The sequence below is a fragment of the Anser anser genome, assembly GCF_964211835.1.
Source record: "Anser anser genome assembly, chromosome: 4".
Taxonomy (NCBI): Eukaryota; Metazoa; Chordata; class Aves; order Anseriformes; family Anatidae; genus Anser; species Anser anser.
Window position 1 is genome coordinate 13,847,240 of NC_139724.1, and position 15,752 is coordinate 13,862,991.

General features: G+C 41.5%; 1 long non-coding RNA gene across 2 annotated transcripts in view; it reads right to left on the reverse strand.

Annotated features, from left to right (window-relative positions):
- Positions 1–15,752, reverse strand: part of LOC310899497 — a 30,025-nt gene that overhangs the window by 4,992 nt on the left and 9,281 nt on the right. The window contains exon 2 of one of the 2 annotated variants that reach the window (XR_014584347.1): positions 472–644. This is a non-coding gene — a long non-coding RNA (uncharacterized lncRNA). Of the gene's footprint in view, positions 1–471; positions 2,526–15,752 lie in introns of both variants that reach the window. The other variant, XR_014584348.1, reaches the window with a different exon arrangement.

A 15,752-nucleotide genomic window follows, 5' to 3' on the forward strand; every position in this document is an offset into this window, starting at 1 on the left:
ACAGGTTTAACCCACATTACAGGCCTTTCAAGGTGTAGAGCAATGACCCATTTTCAAGTCTGATTTCTGGCTTCCCAGTCGCTGCCCCTCTGAAGAAAGAAAAGTCAAAGAAAGGTGAGCTGAGCTCCCTGCAGGATCCAGGTCAGTTTGGGCAAAGATGAGGGGGTACCAGGGAGAAGAGAGCAGAAGGACCTGAGCACCCTCCCTCTACCTCCTGAAACGGGACCAAAGTGGTGCTGGAAATCCACGGATGGTCATGGGGTGCTTATGAGTGTTGGTGCAGAAACACTGGGGTTTGTACTTGTAGATACGATAGCTGAATGATGAAGGGTTGTGCTACCGCAGGGAATATCCAAAGCTTTTTACCAGTGGTATGTTCTACGCAGCACTGTAAATACAGCTAGACTGGAGCAGATGACAGCAAGTATAAATCAACTGCGAGCAACTAATTAACACCAGTAAGGAACTCACTCCGGTATTTCAGCTGTTGTAAGGAGCTACAGTTCTAGTCGGGGAGGTTGAGATTCGGTGATGAACTGACACAATTTTAAAGGTTCCTCTGCTTTTCTTAGGATGTCTGCTGGGATGGACTTGTCTGGCCCCTCTCTGAAGAGTGTGAATGGCTGCATGTCACAGGGCTATGTCTATATGGGGGGAGGAAATAAAAGAAAAAAGGAAATGTAAAGAATAGGAGTCTGAGAAAGACTTTTTTTTTTTTTTCTATATCATTAAGGATATGAGGTTGGTATGAAGTGATTGACTCCCTCCTGTCCTTCTTCAGGAATATCTGACTGAATGGGCCAATTTTAGGTGCAGTTGGTTGAGGTGGCAGATGCCTTAGGATCTTGGTTTCATGAGACTTGGTGCCCAAGCAGAGGGAGGAGGCCCACTCTTTACAGCATGTGCCCTGTCAGATCCCAAAGAATCAAGTTGTAAGGTAAATTCCTGCTGTATCTCCTCCTCAGATACAAGCAGAAGATGCTCTTTTCCTAGGGAAGAGATCAGGATACAAATCAGGATGCTGCAAAAGGGTGAGTCACCTCCCCCAGGGTTTCTTTCTATGGCTGAGGGAAGATGGGAAAGGATGTATGGCTTTCCTTGATGTATGGCTTTCCTTGAACAGTAATGCCTGGGAGTCTCTGACAAAGTCCTTGTTTATTTTTAATTTTAATTACTATTTAAAATTTGGATGGTTTCATTTTTTTCAGAAGACTTGAGTACTTTTAGGAAATGTGTTTAGGTACGCCAGGTTATTTTACATTTTATTTCAGTGAGATATGGAGGAGCCATGTCCAAAGGGCGAAATAAGCTGGGGATTTCAAAGCACAGTTAGGCTGAATGCTGGCAATGCTCATAAGCACAGTCCCAAAATGCACATAAATGACTGGGGAGGAACTTCAGATTAATGAACACAAAGTGCTTGTTTGTTTCTTTACTACAAACAAAGAACATTGAGAGAAATTAACACAATTGGGGAAAACAAGGAGATGAACTTGAACACCTTGCCTGCGGTAAATGGATTTTGCCAGCATTAATGTATGTGCTAGTGACACTTCAGGTATAAAGGAGGACTTAAGGAGCTCTTAAATTTGAAGATGGAAGATGAAGATGAAATGTGATATTCTTCCTGTATTTAAATTAGGCTGAGCAACAACTAGGTGATTTTTAAATCCTCTCTGATCTATCATTTCTTTGGCTTATTAGTCCTAAATTTCTCCCCTTATCTTGAAGGAATTTATTATTGTCCTTTTAAAGAGGTTTACTGAATTATTTTTGGGTCAGCATCATTAGCTTTGGATGCAGGTACAAATCAAGATCCTTGTGTGAAAAGATGGAACATATTTTGCAGACAACAAATAAATAGAGAGAAAACCTCATCTTCAGTGTAAACATTTCAAAGTAGTCTGATAATAACTCTCTTTGCTAAAACAAACAAACGAGCCAACTCAAAATCTTGTATTACATGCACGTTGCCTCCCTATGATACATTTATGGAGAACTCGTTACTGAAGATTTTCCAGGCCTGCTCTATTAAACCCAGTTTGCATTTCACTGATTGTGAGACCCTTTGTTTTTCACAGGTACTTTATTTGCATTCATAATGGTATTCATGTCTGCGAGGAGAGATAGGGAGGGGGTAAATATCTGGTACAACCTAAATGACTGCACTGTTTGTTGGTACAGAATAAAAGCTTGAAGGTTTTCAGCATGCAGTGAATAGATCAATGTGTATTAGGAGCAGAAAGAGCCTCCCTGCCTATCCAGCCTCATTCCTGCAGGCTAAGTTGTGAGTGATTCAGCTAACAGTCCTGGTGGTTGGACTTATTTTTCTTCTCTTGCAATTAAGTCAGGGTACAGGACTGTTTGAAAGCACAGTGATTTTTCACTGCCTTGTGGAGACAGATGAGTTTAAGTTAAATGAAGGTACGTTTGGGTAGCATCCTTGGACTGCAGATGCTGCACAGAGATCACCGTCCATCCTGCTCACTGCCTTCTCCCATTCAGAAGTCTCCATCTCCTCAGATCTGCTTCAACCAAGAGAACCAATGTTAGCAAAGAGCAGTTATTAACTACAGTTCTGACTTCGGTTGAGAAATGTCAGGAGTACTCACATGAGCAGTAGATCTGGAGATGGATGAGTAACCCACAGCAGGGAGCAGCTGTGGCTGCCTCGGTGGGGAAGAAGAGTTAGCTCTTCAGATAGCAGAGCTGCTGCTGGGAAGGGATATGCAAATAAACCCCAGTGCCATGGGCCGCATTCACCTTTCTTCTGAGACAAAAAATAGCACGTGCCCAATGCAAGGCAGAACTGGTTGAAATGTGAAACTGCTGAAAATGAGGACACGATAGCTCTGCTGCATGTCACGGGCTGTGGTTTTCTGGCCAATTTATGCTTTCTGTTCCCATGGGAGGTTGCAGAAGGTATCCTTTGCCTTGTGTCATGGACAGCTGGGAGAGCTAAGATGCTCTTGGGACCAGATGAATCCAGCTGGAGCACCAAACTTAACTGTAGATTTTCTTTTTTTTGCTCTCTGTACATGCCTCTCCCAGTGCTGCAGAGAGAGGTTAAAGCTAGGCTAGATGAACTGGGCTTTCACAGAGACAAGATTTCAGGGTGAGCCCAGCACAGGGCACTCAGGGTGCTCACAGAGCACCTCATTCTTTGCTTTGTAGCCCATTTCTAGTTCCTAGAGCCATTAACTCCTCCTAAGCTGCTTATTAAAATAATTATTTTAGGAGCTTAGAGCTCCTCTGTTATAGACTGGTCCTAGGAAACCAGTCTTTTATTTGCAGTTGCTTAAAGTTAATGAACAAATTGCCTGCCTCCTTTTCTTTGCAATGATAATCTAATGACAAGGACAGCATTTGCCATAAACATGTTCTGTACTGGTTGCTTTCAGTAAGACTTCTATCAGATTAAATGAATTTTGGTCTGTCAGTGGAGAGGGGTAACACAGAAACTGGCCTACAAACAATGAACAATTATGATGGGAATTAATGTCCAAGGAGAGGACAGATTCTTTTGGAATATAACCAGATGGAAATTAGTAACAGGCAAACGTATAAGATTTCTGACCGCTACATCCAAGTCAACCAGAGTGCCTGTTTTCCCTTGTCTGCTTTGCAATAGAGCTAGAAGTTTGTACTTCTCTTCCAGCAAAATTTTAAAGTGTCAAGTCTCTGCTCAGTAAAAGCAGATGAATTTTATGGCATTCACGGTATTGCAGCTTTTTTTTTTTTTTTTTAAGAGTGGAGGAAAAAGGAAAACTGTGAAAAAGGAGGCTAATTAGAGAAAATGAGCTTAATTTGGAAGCCACAGGTACCTCTTTTATAAGCTTTTGTTGAGCTTTTGCCCACAGTAAATTTATACAAGCTTTGGACAGACGGTAAATCTCTGTTTGCTATGGCCTGCTTTAAATGGGGAGCTTTCAGCACTGTTTTGCTGACAGCTAAGGGCACAGATGAGGTCATAAAATCAACAAGTCCTGGGAAATGCCCATTCAGCTTGGAGAAACATTTCCTTGGATCCCTTGTTTCTCTGGATCTGTGTGAAATAGTATTTATTGTTTCACTGAGATGCTTGGTAGCCACATCACTTTGGGTTTAAGAAGCACTCTTATGAGATTCGATTCCTCAGCTCTCTGCTGCCTTCTGTCTTGCCAGTCAGGCATTTCAGACCTACTTCAAAAAGACTGGCATTTATTATTACAATTGCATCTCATGGGTCCTGGCCAGCCTACTTCTGGAAGGTTTCATTGAAAAGAATTGAGTGCTGATTGAACTGAAACACCTGAATTGAACGAAGCGTAACCTGTATATGCCTGTCAATTGGATGGGAGTCACTTAGGTGAATTATTATTTTAAAAACAAAAATAATAAAAGCAACACGATCACATTTACAAATTGCAATTGTGCTTGATGAAGGTATCTAATGAGATGACCAGAATGTGGTATTGTGGCTTGCACAGTGCTGTGACTGACCACGAGCAAACCCTGACAGCCCCAGTTTTCAATATGGTCAATCCCCATGAATGTGATGAGTATATAGGTTCAGCTCTAGCATGGACTTAACTAAAGAGGGATGTCAGGGGTGGGCAACTTGTCATGTCCTACTACTGCTTGCTAGCAGCAGCATGTGTGCTCTTGCCCTGCCGTTAACAGGAACTGTCTGTCCTGATATCCAAGCTCATGTGTCTTCTCACCTGCCCAAACCAAACTACAGAGCAGCCACTTGATCAGCAGAGATGAGAAATATGGCACCTGCCCAGGCCTCATGTCGGGGAAGGCCCAGCTGGTCACATGTTTAGGCCTGGACTTCACTTGCTGAGGTAAAAAGGCCTGCTCAGGCTCTTAGCTGGTACCACTCACGATCTAACAACTTTGGCATTGATATTTAGAGAGCCTCAGAGGGGTCTCTGGTGTTACCCTAATGACTAACACACTAACAGCTTTGCAAATCTACGTGCTGGAGTTACCGGCCTCAAAAGCACTCTGAAAATCTGGCCACAAGTGTCTTGTGGTAGGTGCCCAACAAGTAAAACACAATTAGTGAATGCTTAGTGTCTCTTTATCTCTATACCACCACTGTAAAAGTGGGATAAATTACATTTGGTGGATGAAGATGTATTGTTTGGTTTAAAGTGGTATGAGATCTCTCTGTGAAGTTATGTTAAATTTGTTGTACCTCTTAGTAAACGTGCTGGAGTTGAAAGGGGAGCGGTCTTGGCATAGGATGGGAATGGAGCAGTTGAACTCCCCCGCCCCGATTTTGTGCTTTTGAAAAAATGAAAAGTTCCTTCTGTCTGAGAAAAAAAAATAATAAAAAATATATCCCTGCTGAAAAGAGTCGGGTCCAATTATTAAGATGGCATTAATACAGTCTCCCAGGTAACTCCGAATGCTGAAGAAAAGCACAGCCTCTGAATTTCAGCCCTTTACTGATATGAAGGAGTGAATTTCTTTTATTAACAATCAGAACAGCTGTGCTACCCTGAGACAATGCAAGTCTTCCCCATGAAGGAAGTGTTTTTAGTATGGCACATATTTTATTGAAATACAGTGCTCTTTCAGAAAGAAACCATTGTAACTACCGAAGTTCTGAAAAACATTTGCGGAAATGTTTGTGAAGTCTCAACGGACTAGAGGCAAAATTGATTTGGGGAAATGACAAATGACCATTAATCCAGGAAACTCTGGCCCTTTAATGAAATGACTTAAAGGGCAACGCAGGAAAAATGATCAAAGGCAGATCCTTTCTTAGTAACTACACATGTGGAGAAAAGATAAGAGCGAACAAGTGTCTGATTGCCTCTTACAATGAGATTATTACTCTCTGTGATCATTAGATATGAATGAGGTCCTTTAATCACTGTAGCTAGGTCTGGTCATTGCCCATTGGGCAAATTCTAACTGAGTTGTTAGTGTAATTTCTTTAATATTAATAGAGGTATTCCCTCCCTCACCAAATAACTTATGATCCGTTTGGACTCATGGTCTTGGCAGAGCAATGGGATGATTTTGTTTGAATTTTTGGCCATTTCCTGTGGCTAGTGAGTGAAGGCTGATGCCCTTGTCACTTTGAAGTTTCTGGCAAAGCAGCAGTTTACACTTTTCTTGTTGAGCGGACCTATATGCAAAGTTCATCCTTTATCCCTTACTTTAACTGTAAAAATAATAGCCATAAAATAACACATTAAACTTGAATCCTGAGACATGCTTACATCCCAGTGGTCAGGCCCAAGTTTGGTGCATATAGTCACAGCTTCATGAGTTATGGGATTATCTATTTCTCTTATATTATGTTTCTATTTCACTTTTTCAAAAAAAAAAAAGTAATAATCAACATGCAAATAAGTCTATTATTTCCTCCCAAGTTTGCAGACAATCTGAAACCATAATTCTGAAAGTGAAAAATTCCCTCTGTGTTTCTAATACCATCTCAACACAATAATGTCAATATATTGGAGGAGGACAAGGAGAAAAGGGAATTTCCTATATTTAGCACTCAAGATGGAAATACTACTCTGGGTAAGTAAGAGATCATACTCAAGGCAGTGGAAAAAACACTGATGCCAAAGTGGCAGCTGGCTTTCCAAGCCACCAGAAGCATGGTCCAAAGCGAAATGCACATGTAAGGACTTCATCTGTTCTCAGCTTTCCACTCTGCAGCTGCTCATCTACTCCCTCTAACTGACTATTCCAGTATCTATCTGCACCATCTTATTTCAGTGTGGATTACTATATCTGGACCTTTCCTCTCTTGGGCATCTGATAGATGTCAGACATACTGATTATTAATCTTTTATCCAACTGCTATTCAGTTTCATTCTCAAATGCCTTGTTACATCATTTGCACAGCCACACTAATTAGATGTAATACTTCTCAGGGTTTCTGAGCATCACTTCAGCCTGTTCCACTTCACTGAAAAATGTCTCTCTCATCACACCAGTCTCACAATTGCCTTCCCTGCAACTGCTTTCAGCATTTCCCAGTACTGACTGGGCACCAAATTTGTTGAATCTACTTCCACTGTACTGCAGTGAAAGGTATGTCTCTGCATTACTGGCATTTGACATTTTGTGATAATAGCTCCCCCTATCAGCTTCCAGAAGGCATTGAATAATAATACTGGGAAAAAAAAAAAAAGAAAAAAGAAAAAAAAAAAGCATCCCCTCTGAAAACCTGCAAAATGATCCTAATAAAATCAGTAATGAGATATAGTAATAAAATAGCATACATCCATCTCCTACATAACGCAGACCTCCATTGACACAGTGGATGCCAAATTCATTCCATGCTCTGGCTTGAAGACTGACCTTAAAGCATCGTCTGTCTTTCCTTAGGTTAATGCTCCTCAAGTGCTAATTCTTCTGAAGCACCAGCCCAGAAAGTGAAAATGTTAAAGAAACACAACACGCAAGTGCTCAGTTGGTTTAATGTGCAGAACACAGAAATTATGGGATTCTGGATACTGGTTAATTAAAAGGATTACTGGTGGCAGTGGTTTCCAATGAGGAATTTCAAATCTTAATTAAAAAATCAAGTATAATAGCGGAGAGAATTGTTTTTCTACCATAAAAACTACTAGTATCTCCTTTGCTTTACCTGACACCTTGCCTTTGTCTCATAAGCTAAGGGGGCTGTTTTTGCATGGATGTGCAAAGAGAATTTCCCTGCTGAGCACAAAGTCATCATAAAGGTTTGCTAAATATTCACAGTATGAAATAGCATATATAGTAGAACCCTATTAATCATGTACCATAAATCAATTATTTTTCCCTCCAGATGAGAGTGGGGAGTAATTACTCTAGGAAGGGACATTGTCCTTCAGAGATTGTAGTTACATCACAGCATTTGTAACCAGGTTTTCTATTATGGTCATTATTTTTTTCCCTGAAGTCAAAATCATTTAATCTTAATTCATAAGTAATAATTATTTCCATACTGATGATGTTTTTACACATCATCCCTGAGCTAGGTACACTAAAGTGCACCTCGCAAGTGCATACAAGCATGACATCTCTAGAGTGTTAAAAGCTACAATCAAAGAAATGAGTTGCTTTAACTGCCCTCAGATAAAGTAGATTTGCATTAGAATTGGATTTCAGTATCTCTGAATGGCTACAGCTGAAGCCAAGGGAAAGTTAGAGATCTAAATCCATCAGATAATTTTGGATGCCCAAAAGAATTTCAAGAGATGAGGCTAAGTTCAGAAGGAGCTCAGGGGTTTACGTTGTTCATCCACTAGTGGAGCAACCCAACTTTAGATGTGACGAGATGGCCCTTTGATGTCTCAAATGCAGAATATAACAAGATGTCAGGGAAAAAAAAAAAAGACAAAACTGTGCCATGATTTCTGGATATTATGGTTCTCAAACAGAGGAAGGTGACAGGATGTGTTTCTAATCTTGAGTTTCTGTTGTAGTCATTTCTGGGTGCATTATTCACATGTGCGTGGGACAGCATGAAGAAAAATAATGAGTGGTGTACTGCATGTGAACGTCATCTGCCTCCTGGAAAGTTGTTTTTATCCTCCCTCTGTTCTTACGGTCATTCTCCCGTTAGTTTCTTCCACATAGTTTTCAGTATTGTTTTCAGTTCTCGTGCTGCATATCACACACTGCAATGTAGTTCTAACTCAGGTATCAAAAAGAATTTAAATTTTACTTCTCATCCAGAATTTTAGTCATGTCCAGTTCTTACCAACCATTATTTCCAGTTGCACTTATTGTTACAATTAAATTTATTCACATTTTCTAATAAACTGGAAATAAATGTTTCTTGTATTTCCTTGTAAAACCCCTAAGAGGTGCAGCTTGAGTCTCCATAAAATACATAAAATGAGAAAATAGTTAATCTCTTGATGCTGCAGCCAACATAGTGTGAAATTCAACTCCGTAATGGCAACAATGTAATTCCATAACATTCCTGCACTTCTTTATAGAGATAAGCTTTTTAGCCACAGTTCTGTTCTAATGCTGCCAAAATCATGGTGTTCTGATTTCTGTTAATGAAATGGCTAACTTTCCAATTGAGTTTTGTTTTTCTTAATAAAAATACCACTGCTAGGCTTTGAGCAGTAGGGTTTGGGAACCTGTGCAATAGCAGATGAAATTTCCCATTCCTGAGGAAGCTGCTAATGCTTTACTTTTGGGGGAAACTCACCCAAAAAATGAAGTGGTAGGAATGAAATGAATAAACCACATGAAACAAAATCGGTCAAATTAATGAATTAGAAGTGTTTCATGGAAGAAAAACACTTATTTTATGTGGTTGTGAGCATGTAGGAAGCTTCTTGGCGGAGGTGTTAGCTAAGTGTGTGTGTGTGAGTATGCAAGGGGACAATGTGAATGCTACTTCTGTAGGTGTGCTCCATTCTCAAAGGCTACAGGTCAACATTTTATTATGCCTTGAAGATGCAGAGTCTCATCCCCAAATCAGCAGTACTTCCTCTTGGAATACAGAATGAAGTTTTCCAATAATGTAAAACAGACATTAATTTCAGGTCATTTCAACTCAACAAACAAAACTCAAACACACGCACAAAATAAACACGAATACAGGCCTTAGGGAACCGGGTGCCTCTAGCAGTTCTCTATTTGCCTAGAGTTACCTAAATAACACAGCTCATCAAACCTTCCACTGAAATCATATTTATGGATATGCTACTTGGAATAAACAGTTCAGTATGTAGCAGAACTAACCAAACTCTATTTTCTACGACTTTTTACCTTCTCTCAGGTTATCTTGCAATATAAACAAGTTAAGCTTGCTTCCAGACCCCTTTTTGATACCAGGTGATGTTAGAAACAGCAAAGGCTATGATGTAGCTAGAGCACTGCCTCTGATTGCTTCACCCAATCGTACTGTTTGACAGCTACTGTCAAGCATGACATGAAACAGCTGAGTGCTCCTCTCCTTTACATTAGAGAGAACACCATATAGCCATATAGCTGCTATTTCTAGCGAGATCTGGGAGCCCTGAGCTGGTGTTAAACCTCCTCTCCCTTTATTAAGCTGGAAATTCAACAATAGCAGTGGATGGGATGGTTTCAGTAGTGTTACTAGTTCGCAAGCATTACAAGGAATTTATCCTGGTGGTAGGAGAAAATACTGACTGTTCCTGCCCTGCTGTGTGCAAAGTGTAAGATTTGTACTAATTCTGAAGCCAAAATTTTCATAAGGAAAAAGCTCCACAGTCTCTAAAATGTGAGACTCAGCTTACTAGGCAGCTCTAGCCTCCCGCGGAGTTTCAGATGATTAGAGTAAACAAAGCTCTTTGCTCTTCGACTGATGCCACCAGGTAAACTGAAATACAGGTATAGATTTGGTTTTGATGCGAAGGAAGATATGCTTGAATGAACTCAATACATCTGCATCTAGCATGTGCATTGAGTTTATTCCAGAAAGAAGTTAGATGCTGGTGCTCTTAACTGTTAATTGGTAATTGTAATACATTGGTTTATAATGTCATTTCTGCATCCTGCAGTGCTTGGGGATTTTCTTCTGTTGTTTTGTTTGTTTTAAGTCCCTTCCACAGTTCCTTGCTGTTTTGCCTTTCCTAAGCTCATCTCTTTGGCCTGCAGAATTATTTGAAGACTTTTGGTTACTTAGAGTGCGTGGGTATCAGTTCTAGCTGTGTTTGCACACTTTTGCAAAGAGGTCCTGAAAGTTTGGCTTAACCTTTAATATTAGCCCCTCCACGGCCTGCTGAAGTGGCTGCTGCTGTCTCCAAGGCTGAAGCCGCTTCTCTCTGGGGCTGGAACTTAGAAAAGGTGAGGGAGAGACTTTCTTGTTCTGTTTATTTGGCTTTGTCCCCCAAACTTTTTTGTCCCCCCAATTGCTCTTCGCATCCTTGCTCAAGTTCGACTGTATTTTGAACGTCCCGTTGCCTTGCCAAAAAACTGTGCGTAGTGTGTGTCCCTCCTCCCTGAACTGCAGCTTTCTTCACCCCAGCCACCAGGAGCTTATCAGACGTCTGCTTTGACATTTAAAACTACTTTTGTTTCTTGGCCCTGGCCATGCCTGTGATTTGTTGACTCATTCCTCCTCACAAGCTGTATGATCTAGTGATTAAGTGAAGGCAACTGCCATAGGCTTTAGCTCTGTCTGTTTTACGGAGTGAGAGGTAAGGGCTGTAGGGCTCGAAAGGAGATAAATGTGTCTAAAGCCTGAGATTAACTTCATTCAGAACATGCTTTTTGTGATCTGTTATTGTGACAGTTCAGTCTGTAAGCACTACCTGAACTTACCCGTGCTGTCTGAAGGGGAGGAAGATGCTCCTGACCTCTGCCCGTGTCAGAATCCCATCTCGGCTGGGACACCGTACTGGGAAAGCCCTGAACACCAGGAAAGGGAGGTTTTTGACTTCTGAGGCAGAGTCCTAACGAGGAGATGGCAATATGTGATGGGCAGACACTATTATGAGTTTTGAGAATTCAAGTCTAGCCTTGCTTTTACAACTGAACTGCTCTAAAACCTTGGGCATGTCACTTTGCCTCTTTTGTGTTTCTAGCTCTTGGTTTTGTCATAGGATATTTTGGCAATATCCCAGCTATTGCCTAAACCAGCCTAGCTAATTTAGCTATACTTGTACTATGCATACTACAGTATATCTTAGGGAAACACTACTGGTATAAATGTTTTTATCAGTGCAGCTACACCCTTATGAGGATTCCTGACTTTTACTGACAAAGCCAGGCTAGCGTATTTCTCAAATTTGTTCACCGAGTTTGTGCAATGTGAGGTTAACTTCTTTCTTCCCACTGGGGACAAGCTAAAAGGATCCCACATCACATGAGTAGGAGGCCTAATTAATTTGATGCGAAAAGCTAAGCAGGGCTGTGTGTAGGGTGCAAACAAGAGACCTGCATGGATGAGACTAGGGGCATGCATACCTCATGGTTAAGGATCGTGTGTTCCTTTAGAGCAGGCACACAATGTTAATTTAAGGACTCAAAGTGATGTGTAAGTGGTAGGGCAAAGGGGCACCACGTTCTCTTACTTTATCCTCAAATGGTACAATCTAGTAGCTGGATACATCCTAGAAATTTATAATTAAAGGTCTCTGCAGAATATATGAAGGTTCTGCCTGAGCTTCCTGCATAATTCTCAGTGAACGAAGAGAAAAAATCCTTTGAAAATATATGAGGCAGTGAATCTGTCCTCTCTGTGTGTTAGAGCTCCAGCAGAGCTGCTGAGACCTGACATCACTGAAGGAATGTAATACTTGAAGTACAGCATGATCAAATAAAATATGCAGAAACCAAGCACAGCCTTAGGCTCATTTCATTTTAAACAAATAAAAAACAGTAAGGGCTGATCATGCAGTTAGAAATGGCAAGAGGAAAACAGGAGAGAGAAAAAAGGAAACCTTAGCTTTAGGAGTTTGTGGTACGTGGAAGTAAATTCTAGGGCAACAACAGATCGTGGATACCACTTGACCCAAGCTTACGGACCACCCTCTGTAATGGCCTCTGTGGTTTTGTGGCTGTAGAGCCTCAGAGCTGTCTGCTTAGGCAACGGTCTTTCAAATCTAGCTGTGTGGGTGGGCCTGGGTGCCTGTAAAGAACAGGTGACTGTGAACTGATATCCAGCATCGCTGCCATGCCAGTATCTGCTGTGCTTCAAGGTGGGCACTACCTCTGCCAGCATTTTTGAGTTTGGAAGGGAAGCGTGTACCCTTAGAGGGCTTCTGTGATCCCTTGACACTTTAATCTATTTCTCCTTTCAGCTTGCTTGCCATCCAGAAAGCAAATGTAGATGGTATGGTTGGGCCTATGGTGGTAAGCAAAGAGAGTACCTTCAGCAGATGCAAACTGGTCTTATTGTCTGGGGTCCCTCCCCAAATTATCGGCTTAAAAGAACTGCCTCTCTCTTGTACTGCCTCTGTTCTGATGAGATTTCTTGTCCACCAGCCTTTTTCTGTCTTCTCTTTGCCACATTGCCGTTAAAAACTTTCACCATCCCTTCTGCTGGGTACAGCACAACAACACTTGCTCTTCACAGTGCTCTGCTGTTCTTTCCCGGTTTATTTTTTTTCCTTCATTTTGTAGATACGTGTATTTTTCCAGACACTCAACATTGGGTAGAGTTTGTTCAGGAAGTTGGAAAGCAAGAGGAAAGATTTTATAGAGACACAGTGGATAGGGACATTTGTTTCCAAGTCTTTTCACTTAACCTGTCTCTGTTTTGTCCTTTGCCATCTCCTTAGGTATATCACATCTGTTCCCATACAGTGGTTTTTTTTTTTTTCTTTTTTTTTTCTGGAGCACAGCAACAGGCATTAGCCAGGAGATGGGCTGAGGAAAAACGAGGACAAGCTTCTGCAAACTGCCACAGTCCCCACTCAGGGTCGTTAGGTCTCAGTCAAAGGCTATTTATTATACGTATATAGCAGCCAGTGTCCTGTCTTCTTAAGACAGGCAATTCTGTTAGACTCCAAGCTTTTGTGATTAAAACACATGTATGAAGCGATAAAACATGTTTCGGTGGTACCAAACAACTTCAGAACTGCTGGGCGTTTTTGAAACCACGTGCTGCTGATCCTCTTTCACCAAGGAAAATAGTAGCATTTTGCACTTTGTAGACAATGGGAGTCTTATCGCTGCTGTGTTAAAAGCAGAGTTACACCAAAGCTGAGCTGTTTTGAAAATCCCTCCTTGAGCTCCCAAACTTTAATCTCCTGGTCTTGCAAGTAATGCACTGTATATCCCTCCAGCCCTCCTCTTTCTTTAAAAGAAGTGATCCTTTTGAGTAAGCTTCTGCATCAAATGTGAAGTGATGTGGGGATGAATGAGGATGGCTTACATGGACTCAGGAGTCACCCTTCCATTTTTTTTTACTGTATTGTCATAGCAACGACAATCCGCCCTTAGTATAGTCAGAAATGATCACTGTGTGCTAGCTATACTTTACAGAGAAGTATGTCACTTTTTTTTTCTTTTTTTTCTCTTTTTTTTTTTTTTTTTTTTAATCTGGAAGGATGACAAGGCACAAGAATGAATCACAGTGACTTGAAAAACCCCAAGCACCGTTTTGTGCATGGCACCGCTTCTGGTTTGCATTTCACTGTGTACCAGTGGCAGGAAGAAAAAAAAAAGATGTAATTACTGCCATAAAGCATGAACTTCCAATCCCTTGAGAAACACAGCAACTCCTTGTAGAGTTTTAGTTGACATGGTGATATTTAAAAGTAGCAATATAAGATGCTGGAAGCCATGGTAACCCTTACTGTACAGAGATAGTATAATGTAAGGCACCCTGTGGTGGATTGTAGACAACAGGGCTTGAACGTAGAGTCTTTGGCTGTAAAAGTTACAGGTTCAGTAGCTAAAATAATCATCCTGTTACACAAGCCAATGCATCAGCCTCGATGTATGGCCTAGTAAATGCAGGCTCCACGTTGTACAGAAGCAGGATGTTATGCTTCCAAAGTGGCCATCGATTGTTCCCCTCCTAAGACGGCTGGATCAGTAGCTTTGGTGTATCTCTTGCTGCTCAGCTGTGGCTGATGGCAGGCAAATTGCATTAAGTTTCTTTTCCTCACCACCAAGCCCTGAGAGCCCTCACGCAAGGCTTTGAATAGGTTGTGTGATCAGTCAGCTTTCACACAAACCGATGTAACGGGGAATACGTGCAGTGGTAGTGGAGCTGCCCTGCTGAGAAGACTTGTGATGTGAAAGGCTGTCAGGGGCAGGTGGCATTAGCTACCTGCCTGTGTGTTTCTTTGCCCAGGAGAATTACCTGTATTGCCCAGTGCTGCCCTTCTGCAAAGCTGCTATTGCAGGGATCAGTCTGTTGACATACCAGCTACATCTTGGAGAGGAAAAGTGCTCTGCCGAGTGGTGCATCACAGTGCGAATCTGGAGTCCAGCACTCTCCATCAAGCTCCCCTGGAGACTTACTGTGTTGTGTGGCTTTCTGCCTTCTTCTTGGCTCGGGATTACATCCTGGCTCCACTGAAATGGGCCAGGCTTTCTACCAGAGAGGTCTGCAGCAGAGATTTTCTCTCAGCGTGCTACACAAAAATTTATGGGGGCCTGATCTTGCCTGGAGCTTCTAGATGATAAACCAATATTAAGATTCACAATAATAACTCATTACAGACAGAGTATCAAAGCTGTTCCCACAGGGCCCTAGATGAAATCCTTTTTGAGGCATATTTGGCCATATTACAGACCTCTCCCTAACACAAAGCTAACCTTTTAATAGCCCGATGCACTGGGTTCTGCTGGACTTGAGCGGCCAGTGAATCACCAAGGAAAAGCCAGGGCTGGGACTGGGAGGCTGTGCTGAGGCTTCACAGATGTTCTTCTGTAGCCGGAGGGACATGGTTGGTGTGGTGTGGCTACCTTGGGAACAGTGGCTCTTGTTTTTCCAACAGCATTCAAACGAAGCTGAGTGACATTACTGGTTATTTGTCACTCTTCTGGCAGCAGATGGTGATGAATGGATAAATGCAGCCATTTCAGATGTTAAGGGTTACACCAGACTGAAGCTATAATGACAATACTAAAAACATCAATAGTTTTGAAGTTTAGAGAGAAATTACAGCTTAGTGTTACTGTTGTTGTTTGCTTGCTTTTTTAGACATACCAAAAGTGGTTAGATGTTTCCAATAAATGTGAACTAACCTCTGAAGTTTTTCTGAGACTATAGTGGTGGCCAGCTTCATACTAGTGGTCCAGTGACTGAAGAGTTTCATAGTTTCATGCTGTAAACCTTGTAGATTGGGGTTTTTTTTTTTTTT